The sequence below is a fragment of the Gorilla gorilla genome, chromosome 14, assembly GCF_029281585.2.
Source record: "Gorilla gorilla gorilla isolate KB3781 chromosome 14, NHGRI_mGorGor1-v2.1_pri, whole genome shotgun sequence".
Classification (NCBI taxonomy): Eukaryota; Metazoa; Chordata; class Mammalia; order Primates; family Hominidae; genus Gorilla; species Gorilla gorilla.
Genome location: NC_073238.2, coordinates 33,549,841 through 33,562,604, shown reverse-complemented (window position 1 = coordinate 33,562,604; position 12,764 = coordinate 33,549,841). Strand labels below are relative to the sequence as shown.

Here is a 12,764-nt window from a genome sequence, read left to right as displayed (position 1 = left end):
ATCATTATAGATTTCTGAAAAGACCATTATCCTTAACAAACTAACACAAGAACAGAAAAGCAAATACCACATGTTCTCATTCTCATTTATAAGTGGGTGCTAAATGATGAGAATGTATAGACACACAGAGACCTAGGAGGGTGGGAGGAGAGAGAGGATCAGGAAAAAATAACTAATGGGTATCAGGCTTAATACCTGGGTGATGAAATAATCTGTACAATGAACCTCCATGACACAAGCTTGCCTATGTAACAAATCTGCACTTGTATCCCTGAACTTAAAATAAAATAAAATATACAACTAGCAGAGACCAGGCATGGTGACCCAGGCCTATAATCCCAGCAATTTTGGAAGCCGAACCAGGAGGATCACTTGAGAGCAGGAGTTGGAGACCAGGAGTTGGAGACCAGGAGTTGGAGACCAGCCTGGGGAACATGGTGTGACCCTGTGTCTACTAACAAAAGAAAAAAAAAAAAACAGCCAGGAATGGTGGTGGTGCAGAACTGTAGTTCCAGCTACTTGGGAGTCTGGGGTGGGAGGATCCCTTGAGCCTGGGAAGTCTAGGCTGCGGTGAGCCAAGATCATGCCACTGCACTCCAGCAGGGGTGACAGAGTGAGACCCTGTCTTAGAAAAAAAAAGAAAAAGAAAGTACTAATCTAATTTCCCTACTGGAATCGCCTCTTCACCTGCCCTCTCTGGAACCTCACTTGTCAGTTGTTCCTCCAACTCCCTGTATCTTTAACCTGTCCCCCACCAATCCTTTTGGTCACTGTGGTGGCCAAAGTAATGCCCCCTACTGATTGCTCACGTCCTAGGTTACACAGCACAGTTTCAGAGGAAGGGGGATATTAAGAGTGCAGATGGAATTAATGTTACTAATCAGCTGTCCTTGAAACAAGATTATCCTGGAGTATCTGGGTGAGCCCATGTAATTACAAGGGTTCTTTAAATATGGAAGAGGGAGGCAGGAAGTTAAGAACCAGACAGAGTGAGCACAGTGGCTCATGCTTGTAATATCAATACTTTGGAAGCCCTAGGCAGGAAAATCCCTTGAGTGCAGGAGTTCAAGGCCAGCCCTGGCAACACAGCCGGGCCCCACCTCTACCGAAAAATTGAAAATTCACTGAGTGTCATGGTGCTCACCTGTAGTCACAGCTACTCGAAAGGCCGTGGTAGGATTGCTAGCCTGGGGGGTTGAGGCTACAATGAGCTGTGACTGCACCACTGAACTCCACCCAGGGTGAGAGAGCAAGATCCTGTTTCTGAAGAAAAAAAAAAAAGGACATTGGAATCAGGGCTTCCTCCATCCTAAGGTGCCTACAAGGCATCTCTCTCTGAAAATGAGTAAACATCCTCTAATTCTCCACAGAGTGGAGCAGCAGGAAAACGCACTCACCTCATTTCTGTGCTGCTTGAGAGGCCTGGACAGCCCAATAACCACCTCATTCCTGATGAAGAAATCAGGAAATGGCTCGAGTTGAGCTACGGAGAATTTGGTTCCTTCTTTTGGTTCTCAATAGGCAGGGTGGGGGCCAGGCATAGTGGCTCATACTTGTAATTCTTGCACTTTGGGAGGCCTAGGGGAGAGGATCACATGAGGCCAGGAGTTCAAGACCAGCCTGGGAAACATAGCAAGACCCGGGTGGCATGCACCTGTGGTCCCCACTACTTGGCAGGATGAGGTGAGAGGATTGATCACTTGATCAACCCAGGAGTTTCAGGCTGCAGTGATCCATGATCACACCACTGAACTCTGGCCTGTGTGACAGAGCCAGACCATGCCTCAAAAAGTTAGAGAGAGAGAGAGAGAGAGAGAGAGAGAGAGAGAGAGGGAAACTATAGGCAGGCACCAGCACATTCAGCTAATTTTTAAATATTCTGTAGAGATGAGGTTTTGCTAGGTTGCCTAGGCTGGTCTAAAACTCCTGGCATCAACAGATCCTCCTACCTCAGCTTCCAATGCCCTGGGATTATATTTTTTGTTTACTATCATTGAAGACACTTGTTCTTATACTGCTTTAAGGTATAAAAGGAAAAAAAACGCAGATAATAACAAATGTTGGTGAAGGCCAGGCACGGGGCCTCAGCTTGTAATTCCAGAACTTTGGGAGGCTAAGGTGGCCAGATCATTGAGGCCAGGAGTATGAGACCAGACTGGGCAACATGGTCAAACCCCATCACTACAAAAAAATATATAAAAATTAGCCAGTCATGGTGCTGTGTACCTGTAATTCCCAGCTACTCGAGAGGCTGAGATGAGAGGATCACTTGTGCCTGGGAGTTCAAGGCTGCAGTGAACTGTAATGACATCACTGCCCTCCAGCCTGAGAGACACAGCAGGCCCTTGTCTAGAAAAAGAAAAAAATAACGTCAGTGAAGATGCAGAGGAATTGGACCCACACACATTACTGGTGGGAACATAAAGTGCCACAACTACTTTAGGAATTTCTTTTCTTATCATTTTAATTGGATTTTTTTTGAAATCAAGACAGGGTCTCGCTATCTTGCCTAAGCTAGTCTTGAACTTGTGGGCTCAAGTCATCCTCCCAACTGAGCCTCCTAAGTACCTGGGATTACAGGTGTGAACCACCACACCCAACTGATCTAACCACTTTAGAAAATGTCTGGCAGTTTCTCAAGAGCCTAAATGTGCAGTCATCACATAATGCAACAATTTAACTCCTAGGCATATATCCCAGAGGAAAAAAAATATATATGTCCATACAAAAACTTGTATAGGAACCTTCATAGCAGCATTATTCATAATGGCCAATACATGAAAACCCAAATGTGCACCAACTGATGAATGGATAAAGAAAACGCAGTGTGTTTCTACCATGGAATATTATTCAGCCACAGAAGGAATGAAATACTGATACATGCTACAACATAAAGGAACTTTGAAAACATTTTACTAAGAAGGAAAGCAAGCCAGCCACAAAATAACACATATTGTACAATTCTATTTGTCCAGATTAGGCAAATCTACAGTGACAGAAAAATCAATCAATGGTTGTCTGAGGCTGGGGCAAAGGCAGGTGGGGGGAGGAGGAGGCAGTGGCTAAGGGGTGCGGATTTCTCTACAGGGTAAGGAAAGGTTCTAAGAGTGACTGTGGTGATCAGTGCACAGCTCTGTGAATATTCTAAAACCCACTGAACTGCAGATTTCAGCAAATAAATTGAATGATATGTGAATTACATTTTAATAAAGCTGTTATTTAAAATAATAATAAGGAGCTGGGCACAGGTAGTCATACCTGCCTGTAATCTCAGCACCATGGGAGGGTGAGGCAGGAGGATCGCTTGAGGTCAGGAGTTTGAGACCAGCCTGAGCAACCTAGCAAAATCGTGCCTCTACAATAAAAAACAAAAAAAAATTTAGCTGGGCATGGTGGCACACGTCTGTTTTCCCAGCTGTTTGGGAGACTGAGGTGGGAGGATTGTTTGAGACTAGGAGTTTGAGGCTGCAATAAGCCATGATCATGTCACCATACTGCAGCCTGGGCAACAGAGCAAGACTCTGTCTGTAAAAGGGAAAGAAAAGGGCTGGGCGTGGTGGCTCATGCTTGTAATCTCAGCATTTTGGGAAGCCGAGGCAGGCGAATCATCTGAGGTCAGGAGTTCGAGAACAGCCTGGCCAACATGGTGAAACCCTTTCTCTACTAAAAATTACAAAAATTAGCTGGGCATGGTGGCGGATTCTTGTAAATCTACTTGTAAATCCAGACTAGCCTGGCCAACATGGTAAAAACCCGTCTCTACCAAAAATACAAAGAAGTAGCCTGGAGTGGTGGTGTGTGCTTATAATCCCAGCTACTCAGGAGGCTGATGCAGGTGAATCGCATGAACCTGGCAGGTGGAGGTTGCAGTGAGCCGAGATTGTGCCATTGTACTCCAGCCTGGGTGACAAAGTGAGACTCTGTCTCAAAAAAAAAAAAATTGATCAGATAAAAAAATTATGAAATGATGGAACAAATAAGATGTTAAAACTTGTTCCAAGGAGAACTCCAAAACCCACACATATCTGAGACCATCAAGTATGATGAAATATATTTGATTACTATATTTAAAAATAAACCGATTGTATAGTCAACAACAATTGGGCAGGGGTCTCCTCATCCACAGCCACACAAACCCGATCATGTGGCTACGCAGTTGAAAGGCCTGCATAGCCTAGATGGGACTGGTCCAACTTGAGATTTCATTTTATTTGGATTTGTATTTTGAGACAGGGTTCCACTCTGTCACCCAGGCTGGAGTACACTGGTGTAATCATAGCTCACTGCAGCCTTGACCAACTGGCCTCAAGAGATCCTTCTGCCTCAGCCTCCCTAATACCTGGGAATGCAGGCAGGTTCCACCATGCCAGGCTATTTTTTTTTTTAATTTTTGTTGAGAAAGAAGTCTTGCTATGTTGCCCAAGCTGGCCGCAAACTCCTAGCCTTAAGAGATCTGCCCACCTCAGCCTCCAGAGTAACTGGAACCACAGGAATACACAACCATGCCTGGCTATATTTATTTTCCTAAATTTCTTTCTTCTACTTTTGTAGAGAGGAGGTCTTGCTATTATTGCCCAGGCTGCTCTCTAACTCTTGGCCTTAAAAGATACTCCCATCTCTGCCTCTCAAACTGTTAGAACTACAGGTGTGAGCCACTGCACCTGGCCTGACCTGAGATTTCTTTAATCTAGCATCCTTTACTTAGTAGGATTGGGAAAGGCAGCAGTGGTTTTTTTTAATTACTTAATAATTCAATTTGAATCAAACTCAACCTTGACCCCTGCCTTCTCTCACACCCCATGTCCAGTCTGTCAGGATCCTGTTGACAGTCTTCAACATGTCTCCAGGCTCTGACCATCTCTCACCGCCACCATGACCCTGGTCAGGACCACTATCATCTCCTACCTGGATGTGGTGACAGCTCGGCCTCCCTGCTTCTACCAAAATCTTCCTATAGTCTTTCCCAACTCAGCAGCCAGGGGTGCTTTTAAATAGGGAGACGGATGATGTCACCTGTCTGCTCAGAACCTTCCCACAGTTCCCATCTCAGTCAGAGTAAAAGTCAAAGCCCCAGCAATAACCTCCCAGGGCTTACACAATCTGTACTGACCTCAGCCCAGCTACTCCCTGGCCTCCTCCCCTGCTTCTCTTCCTCCCTCTCTCTGCTGCACCAGACTCCATCCTGAGCCTTAGACACACCAAGGAGTTCCCTCCTAACATCTTCACTCTGTTGCTTCTGCCTGCAATGCTCTTCCCTAAGCACCTTGGCCAGCTCCTTTCCCTCCTTGAAGCCTTTGCTCAATTTTCACTTATGAGGACAACCCTGAACACTCTATTTAATATTGCCATCTGTCCCCACTCCCACCATGCTCACTCATTTTTTGTTTCTTTTTTTTTTTTTTTTTTTGAGACAAGACCTCCCTCTGTCACCCAGGCTAGAGTGCAGTGGCACAATCACAGCTCACTGCAACTTTGAACTCATATGCTCAAGCAATCCTCCTGCTTCAGTCTCCTTACTAGCTAAAACTACAGGTGTGTGCTACCAAGACTGGTTTTTTTGTAGACAGGGTCTCACTATGTTGTGCAGACTGGTTTTGAACTCCTGGGCTCAACTCATCCTCCCACCTCAGCCTCCTAAAATGCGGGGATCACAGGCATGAGCCACTGTGTCTGGCTTTGTGTTCATTACTTCCTGCTTCTTTTACACACTACCCTACATTGAGTGGCTTAAAACACCACAAGTCTACTATCTGACAGTTCTGAAGCTCAGAAATCCAAAATAGGCATATCAAGGCTAAAGTCAAGGGGTCAGTAGGGCTGCATTCTCCTGGAGGGCCTAGAGAGAATGTGTTCCCTTGCCTTTTCCAGCTTCATGAAGCCACCCACATTCCTTGGCTCATGGCTCCTAACTCCGTCTTCAAAGCAAGAAGTGGAGCATCTTCAAATATGCCTCTCTCACCTCTGCTTCCATCATCACAGCTCGTCCAATTCTGACTCTTCTACCTCCCTCTTGCCATTATAAAGACCCTTGTGATTGCTTGGCATGGTAGCTCACACCTGTAATCCCAACACCCTGGGATGCCAAGGTGGGAGGAATGTTTGAGGCCTGGGGTTCAAGACCAGCCTGGGCAACATAGTGAGACTCCACCTCTACAGACATAGTAGTAATAATGAATATTAGCCAGTCGTTGTGATGCACACCAGTAGTCCAAGCTACATGAGAGGCTGAGATAAGAGAATTGTTTTAGCCCAGGAGTTTGAGACCGGTCTAGGCAACATAAAAAGATGGCATTTTTATAAAAAATGAAAAAAATTATCTGGGCGTAGGTGGCATGCACCTGTAGTCCTGGCTACTCAGGAGGCTAAGGCGGGAGGATTGCTTGAGCCCAGGTTGAGGCTGCAGTGAGCTATGATCACATCACTGCACTCCAGTCTGGGTCACAGAGTGAGACACTGTCTCAAAAATAGAAAACAAAAGAAGAGAAAGACACATTTGGTCTCTGCCCCTGGTCCTGGCACAGAGCTTCTAAAGCTCTTATAAAGTCCTCAATGATAGAGGTGATAGGAGCATCTTTTGTTTCAATATTTGATCTTAGTCTTAGGTTTCTAGCACAAGATCCTCTTGTGGATCACCCTACCCCCTACTTCCTACCCCATCCCCTACAAAACAACCCAATTCTTCTCCTTAATGGAGCTATATTACAAAAAGTTGTACTCATTTATATTTTGAATTTCATTCATTAAAATTTTGTGGAAATTTGTTTTCTCTCTTGTTATACCTACATGCTATTCTTGGTTTTGTCTCTTAGTCTTTGAAGCCTAAAATATTTAGCATCTGGCCCTTTAATATGTTGACCTTCGGACTAAAGGAACTGGGAGGACTTTGGACTGGAAGAAAGAACACAATATGACAACTGCTCTCAAATATTTGCTGGACTCAACAGGGAGCTGGATCCATCCATCACCAGGGAATCTTTACTACGGAACACTCTCCTACCTATGAAGAAAGAGGTAGCTGTGTCTCTACAAAAACAAACAAACAAAATTAAGCCAGGCAGGTTAGTGTGGGCCTGTAAGTCCAGTGACGCAGGAGGCTGAGATGGGAGGACTGTTTGAGCTCAGGAGCTTGAGATTACAGCAAGCTATGATTGTGCCACTGCACTTCCAACCTGAACAGCACAGCAAGAGTCTGTCTCTAAAAAGAAAGAGAACAGACACTCTGCAGAATGGGATAAAATATTTAGAAATCATATAGCTGACCAGAGTTTATTGTTTAAACTTTTAAATAGGCAAAAGACTTGAATAGTAGGCCAGGCATGGTGGCTCACACCTGTAATTCCAGCACTTTGGGAGGCCGAGGCAGGCGGATCACGAAGTCAAGAGATCGAGGCCATCCTGGCCAACATGGGGAAACCCTGTCTCTATGAAAAATACAAAAATTAGCTGGGCATGGTGGCACGCACCTGTAGTCCCAGCTCCTCAGGACGCTGAGGCATGAGAATCACTTGAACCCAGGAGGCGGAGGCTGCAGTGAGCAGAGATCACACCACTGCACTCCAGCCAGGTGGCAGAGCAAGACTCTGTCAAAAAAAAAAAAAAAAAAAAGACTTGAATAGTAATTCCACCAAAGATATAGAAATGGCCAATAAGCACATAAGATATTCAAAATCACTAGTTATTAGGGAAAGAAAATCAGTCCTGAAATGAGATATCACATCACGCCTACTAGAATGGCTATAATAATAATGAAAAGATAACAAGCACTGGTGAATAAGTGGAGAGATTAGAACCCTTGAATATTCTCTCTAGGAATGTAAAATGGTACAGTCACTGTGAAAAAGTCTGTAAGTTCCTCAAAAAGTTAAACACAGAATTGCCGTATGACTAAGCAATTCCACTCCCAGGTGTATAACCAAAAGATTGAAAAAATGAACTCAGAAACATGCCGAGTGCTGATGTGCAAGTGTTGATGTTGGCTCGGGACAAGAGAAGAAAGGAAAGTCCAAGGACAGTATTTACTGCAGCGTTAATCACAATAACCAAAAGGTGGACAAACCCCAGGTGTCCATCCATAGATGAAGGGATAAACAAAATGTGACATATACATGCAATGGAATATTATTCAACCACGAAAAAGAATGAAGTTCTGATCAATGCTATCAGATATCTTGTTACAACCTGGCTGAACCTTGAAAACATTAGGCTAAGTGAAATAAGCCACACATAAAAGGGCAAGTATTGCATAATTCCTTTTATATGAGGTACCCAAATAAGGAAATTCATAGAAACAACAATTAGATTAAGAAGTTACCAGGGTATCAGGGAGGAGAGAATGGAAAGTTATTGCTTATTTGGTACAGAATTTGTTTGGGATGATGGAAAATTCTGGAAATACATAGTCATGATGGTTGTAAACCTTGTGAATGTAACTAAATACCACTGAATTTTACACATTTTAAATCAATCCTTTCTAAAAACCAAAGAGAAATGGAATGGTATATATTACCTATCAAATGCTGTGCTGGATACATTATAGCCATTATCTGACTAAGCTTCATGAAAGTCTGTGAGTCATTCAAGGCCAAGTATCTTTCTCAAAGTCTCACAGCTAGGAACGGGCAGTAAATTTTTTCACTAGACAATGGGTACTTTTCTACATAAGGGTCAAGGATCATCTGCCAGGGTTATTTAATACAAAGAAGATTTTCACATTAGAAAGCAGATTATTAATACAACCAATAATAATAGTAACATGCCTTTTGCATACATTATCTCCTTAATCCTCACAAATAGGAAAGAAAGAACCTAAGACATCAGAGAGCCACTTAGGATTAAGAACGCAAGCTGCCCCCAATATGCATCCTCTGTCTTTAAAGACCTGAGCTACGAACATGGAAAAGATTGAAAAACACTGCCTTCAGGTATGAATAAACATACATTAGATCTCAGTAAGAATGCATCACTTAGGGGGAAGGGAAGCAGATGCTTATCTATTTTGTCTTATCTACTGATAACTAAATTCAGAAATTGTAATAAAAGTAATACAAATGTTATATTTTCTCTTAATTTTTAAAGAGCAACGATTACAGTCTGAAAAACTGTCATTCAGCGACTAGTGCCATACTGAGGCCAAATCTTTTTGGTTTTCAATATCCAGCTTTATCATGTCACAATTACCTTCAAATTCTTTTCCACTTATATTGTAAAAATGCACATAAACTCAAAACTCTAGGTAAATCTATAAACCTATACCTGTGAATCAACCTTTAATTCAATAAAAAATACACCTTCTCTACACACACTTTCTTTCCCTTTTTTATGTGCATTATCTTATTTAATCCTCAAAGCAATCCTCTGAGTTAGGAGATTTTTTTTTAAGGGATACATGTGCAGAACATGCAGGTTTCTTACACAGGTATACACGTGCCATGGTGGTTTGCTGCACCCATCAACCTGTCATCTACATTAGGTATTTCTCCTAATGTTATCCCTCCCATAGCCTCCCACCTCACACAGGCCCCAGTGTGTGATGTTTCCCTCCCTGTGTCCATGTGTTCTCATTGTTCAACTCCCACCTATGTGTGAGAACATGCAGCGTTTGGTTTCCTGTTCTTGTGTTAATTTGCTGAGAATGATGGTTTCCAGCTTCATCCTGCAAAGGACATGAACTCATCCTTTTTATGGCTGCATAGTATTCCATGGTGTATATGTGCCACATTTTCTGGGAGTGTATATTAGTTATTCCTCTTTTTTTAACTTTAAAATTTGAATTTATGGAGCATTAAGTTCTTGACTGTAAAATCAAAAAGCAAAAAGAGATGTGAGGTCAAAGAAAGGAGAGACAGTGAAAAATGGGCCAGGAGTTAAAAAGTAAAATTTTTCAGTAAAGAAGAACAGTTAAGATGGTTGTTCATGTTGTTATTGAAACAAAAGAGGTTTGGTCTAGGTCCTGCTGCTCACTGCACAGAAACCTAATAACAAGTATTGCTAAGGAAGAAGGCTGTAACCCGGTGCTGCAGCCAAGGAGAGGGAAGCTCAGTCTCAAATCCATCTCCTTCACTGACTAAAACTAGGAGTCTATTTGGCAGGAAGAAATGCAACAATGTATAAGAAAACAGGAATTAGGGAGGAGCAAGGAAGCATCTGGGTACTGTGATACGGTGAATTTCAGATCTTTGATACTTTCTGAAGATCTTTTTTTGAGGAGAGAAGGCAGATAAGTATAGTTTCAAGCTTTAACAGCAGGGTTAAATTTCTACGTTTATCATCTATGGGACTACCAGGCTAGTTTCAAATTAAGCAATGATTCTATAGGCCCTTTTTGTTGTTTTAAAATCTGAAACAATTGAATGTATGTTATATGCTAGACCTAAAGAAAATCCATTTCATGTGCTAAAAACCAGAGGTGATCAAAGTAAAACCTGTTACAAATAGCCTATGAGTATCAAGTTTGGGAACACTATGAAAAATTCCAAAAAAGGTAATCAATTCATAAAACTTACAGATGAACAAATGAATATTTCAGAATTCTTATCAGTACTAAGTATGAACATGACCTTATCAATATTTTCATTACTAATTATACAATAAGAACCTGACTTCTGACTATTCTAAGGTATAAATGTGTACCTTACCTTAAATAGGAAAATGTGTTGTATATCCATTTTGAGATTCATTACAAGATTCACAGAAGAGAAAACTGATAGCCCTGTATCGATTAAAAGCATTTTTTTTTAAGACAGTTTTGCTCTTGTTGCCTGGGCTGGAGTGACATGACAAGATCTTGGCTCACTGTAACCTCCGCCTCCCAGGTTCAAGTGATTCTCCTGCCTCAGTCTCCCGAGTAGCTGGGATTACAGGTGTCTGCCACCATGCTGGGTTTTTTTTTTTGTTTTTTTGTTTTTTTTTTGTTTTGTTTTGCTTTTGCATTTTTAGTAGAAACGGGGTTTCACCATGTTGGCCAGGCTGGTCTTAACTCCTGACCTCAGATGATCCACCCACCTCAGCCTCCCAAGAGATGGAATATCACTATGTTGCCCAGGTTGGCCTAGAACTCCCAGGCTCAAGTGATTCTCCCACCTCAGGTTTGAGAGTGGCTGGGACAACAGGGTGCAAACCCAGATGAGGGTAATTTTTGTAACAAAGGGAGTTAGGAAACTTTCTATCAGAGAAACCTCAAGGCCCAGATGGTTTCACTGGCATATTTTACCAACTTACTAAAAAAAAGAATGTAACTAATTCCTAATGTCACAAGCAGTCAATTACTGAAAACTGACTGCTAAAAACATGAAATTCACTTGGACATGGCCTAACATGTGTATACACATATTCACATAATTACGAGCCAGAAGGTTTGCTCAAAACACTTTCAGAGTTCTCTAGACCTGATAAAGCTATCCTCTGAGAGAAAATAAACCTGTTAGGCAATTGCAAATTAAAACCACAATGAGGAACCACTGCATATCAACTTAAGAGGGTAAAAATAAGATTGACCATACAAGTATTCACAAGAATGTCAACCAAAACTCTCATACCCTGCTGATGGAAATGTAAAATAATGCAGGTGCCTTGGAAAACAGTTTGGCATTTCCTTCAAAAGTTATAGATCCCAGCTATTCCATTCCCAGATATCTACTCAAGAGAAATGAAGGCCTATGTCCACACAAAAACTTGTACACAAACATTCATAGTAGCTCTACCTGCAGTAGCCCCAACCCCAAGCTGGAAGAACCCAAATGGCTATCAACAAACAAAGGGATGAGCAAATTTTACCCATGTATACAACAGCGTATTAATCAACAACAAAATAGAATCTCCTACTGATACATGCAACATTGTGGATGAATTTCAAAACAATCATGTGAAGTAAAGAAGTCACATGAAAATAGTCCACATTTAATCATATCATATGATATCATATATATGACTTTCTAGAAAATGCAAATTAAGCTAAAATGGAAAATCAGCATGTTGCCTGAATACTGGACAGGGTCATGAATTACAAGGGATATGAGAAAACTTTCGGGGGTATGGATATTTCATTATCTCGGTTGCAATGAAGATGGTTTATTAGGTATGTACATGTCAAAACTGGATTTTATACTTCAAATGTTTAATTTACTACAATTACACATAGATAAAAAATTAAGCTGACTATATCTGCATTTGCCTAATAGGTTTATTTTGCAACACTAGAAACTGGCATTGAATTCTAAATTGTGCCACGACTTGTGCTTATACTTTTACAAACATGAATGACTATTTTACATATCCCCTGAATTGTGTGAGTTGACCTTATATCCACATTTTTAAAATGTTTTATCCCAGTGACTTATTTACAAATATAGATGTCCATCAAGAACTAATCAATACAATACTATTTAAGAAGTTAAAGCAACTGATAAACTTTAATTTTAACCACAAATTTTTTTAATTAAAAAATTGCATTCACCCTTATTACCTTGAATGTGATATAATCATAATCAGGATCTTCTGATTCTTCCTTTACTGTCACAGCTGCCACTTCCAGGGAAATGACTATAAAAGCAAATGAAATTATATGATTGCATGTCAGGGCTTTCAGCTAAACTGTGTAGGGAAATCCTCTCCATGCTCCCTATAAATACAGCAATGAATACCCATTTTAAATAAAGACTTTAAAAGTCTTTGAAAGGACAAAAGTTCACCAGGTAGCAGAGTGTAGGAATCACCTATAGTCCCAACCGAGACAAAGTTTTAACCATTTATTAATATTCTGCAATTAT

The 12,764-nt window shown here is 41.4% G+C and overlaps 1 long non-coding RNA gene across 2 annotated transcripts; it reads right to left on the bottom strand.

The window, feature by feature from the left end:
* Positions 1-1,150: 1,150 nt before the first annotated feature.
* LOC129526201 (uncharacterized) lies at positions 1,151-12,543 on the bottom strand. 2 transcript variants are annotated; one of them, XR_010130483.1, is made up of 3 exons: positions 12,461-12,543; positions 1,398-1,578; positions 1,151-1,263 (listed from the first exon to the last, which is right to left on the bottom strand). It is a non-coding gene; the product is annotated as an uncharacterized lncRNA (long non-coding RNA). The 2 variants fall into 2 exon arrangements; XR_008670820.2 differs by lacking the exon at positions 12,461-12,543 and adding an exon at positions 2,227-2,351.
* Positions 12,544-12,764: the final 221 nt, after the last annotated feature.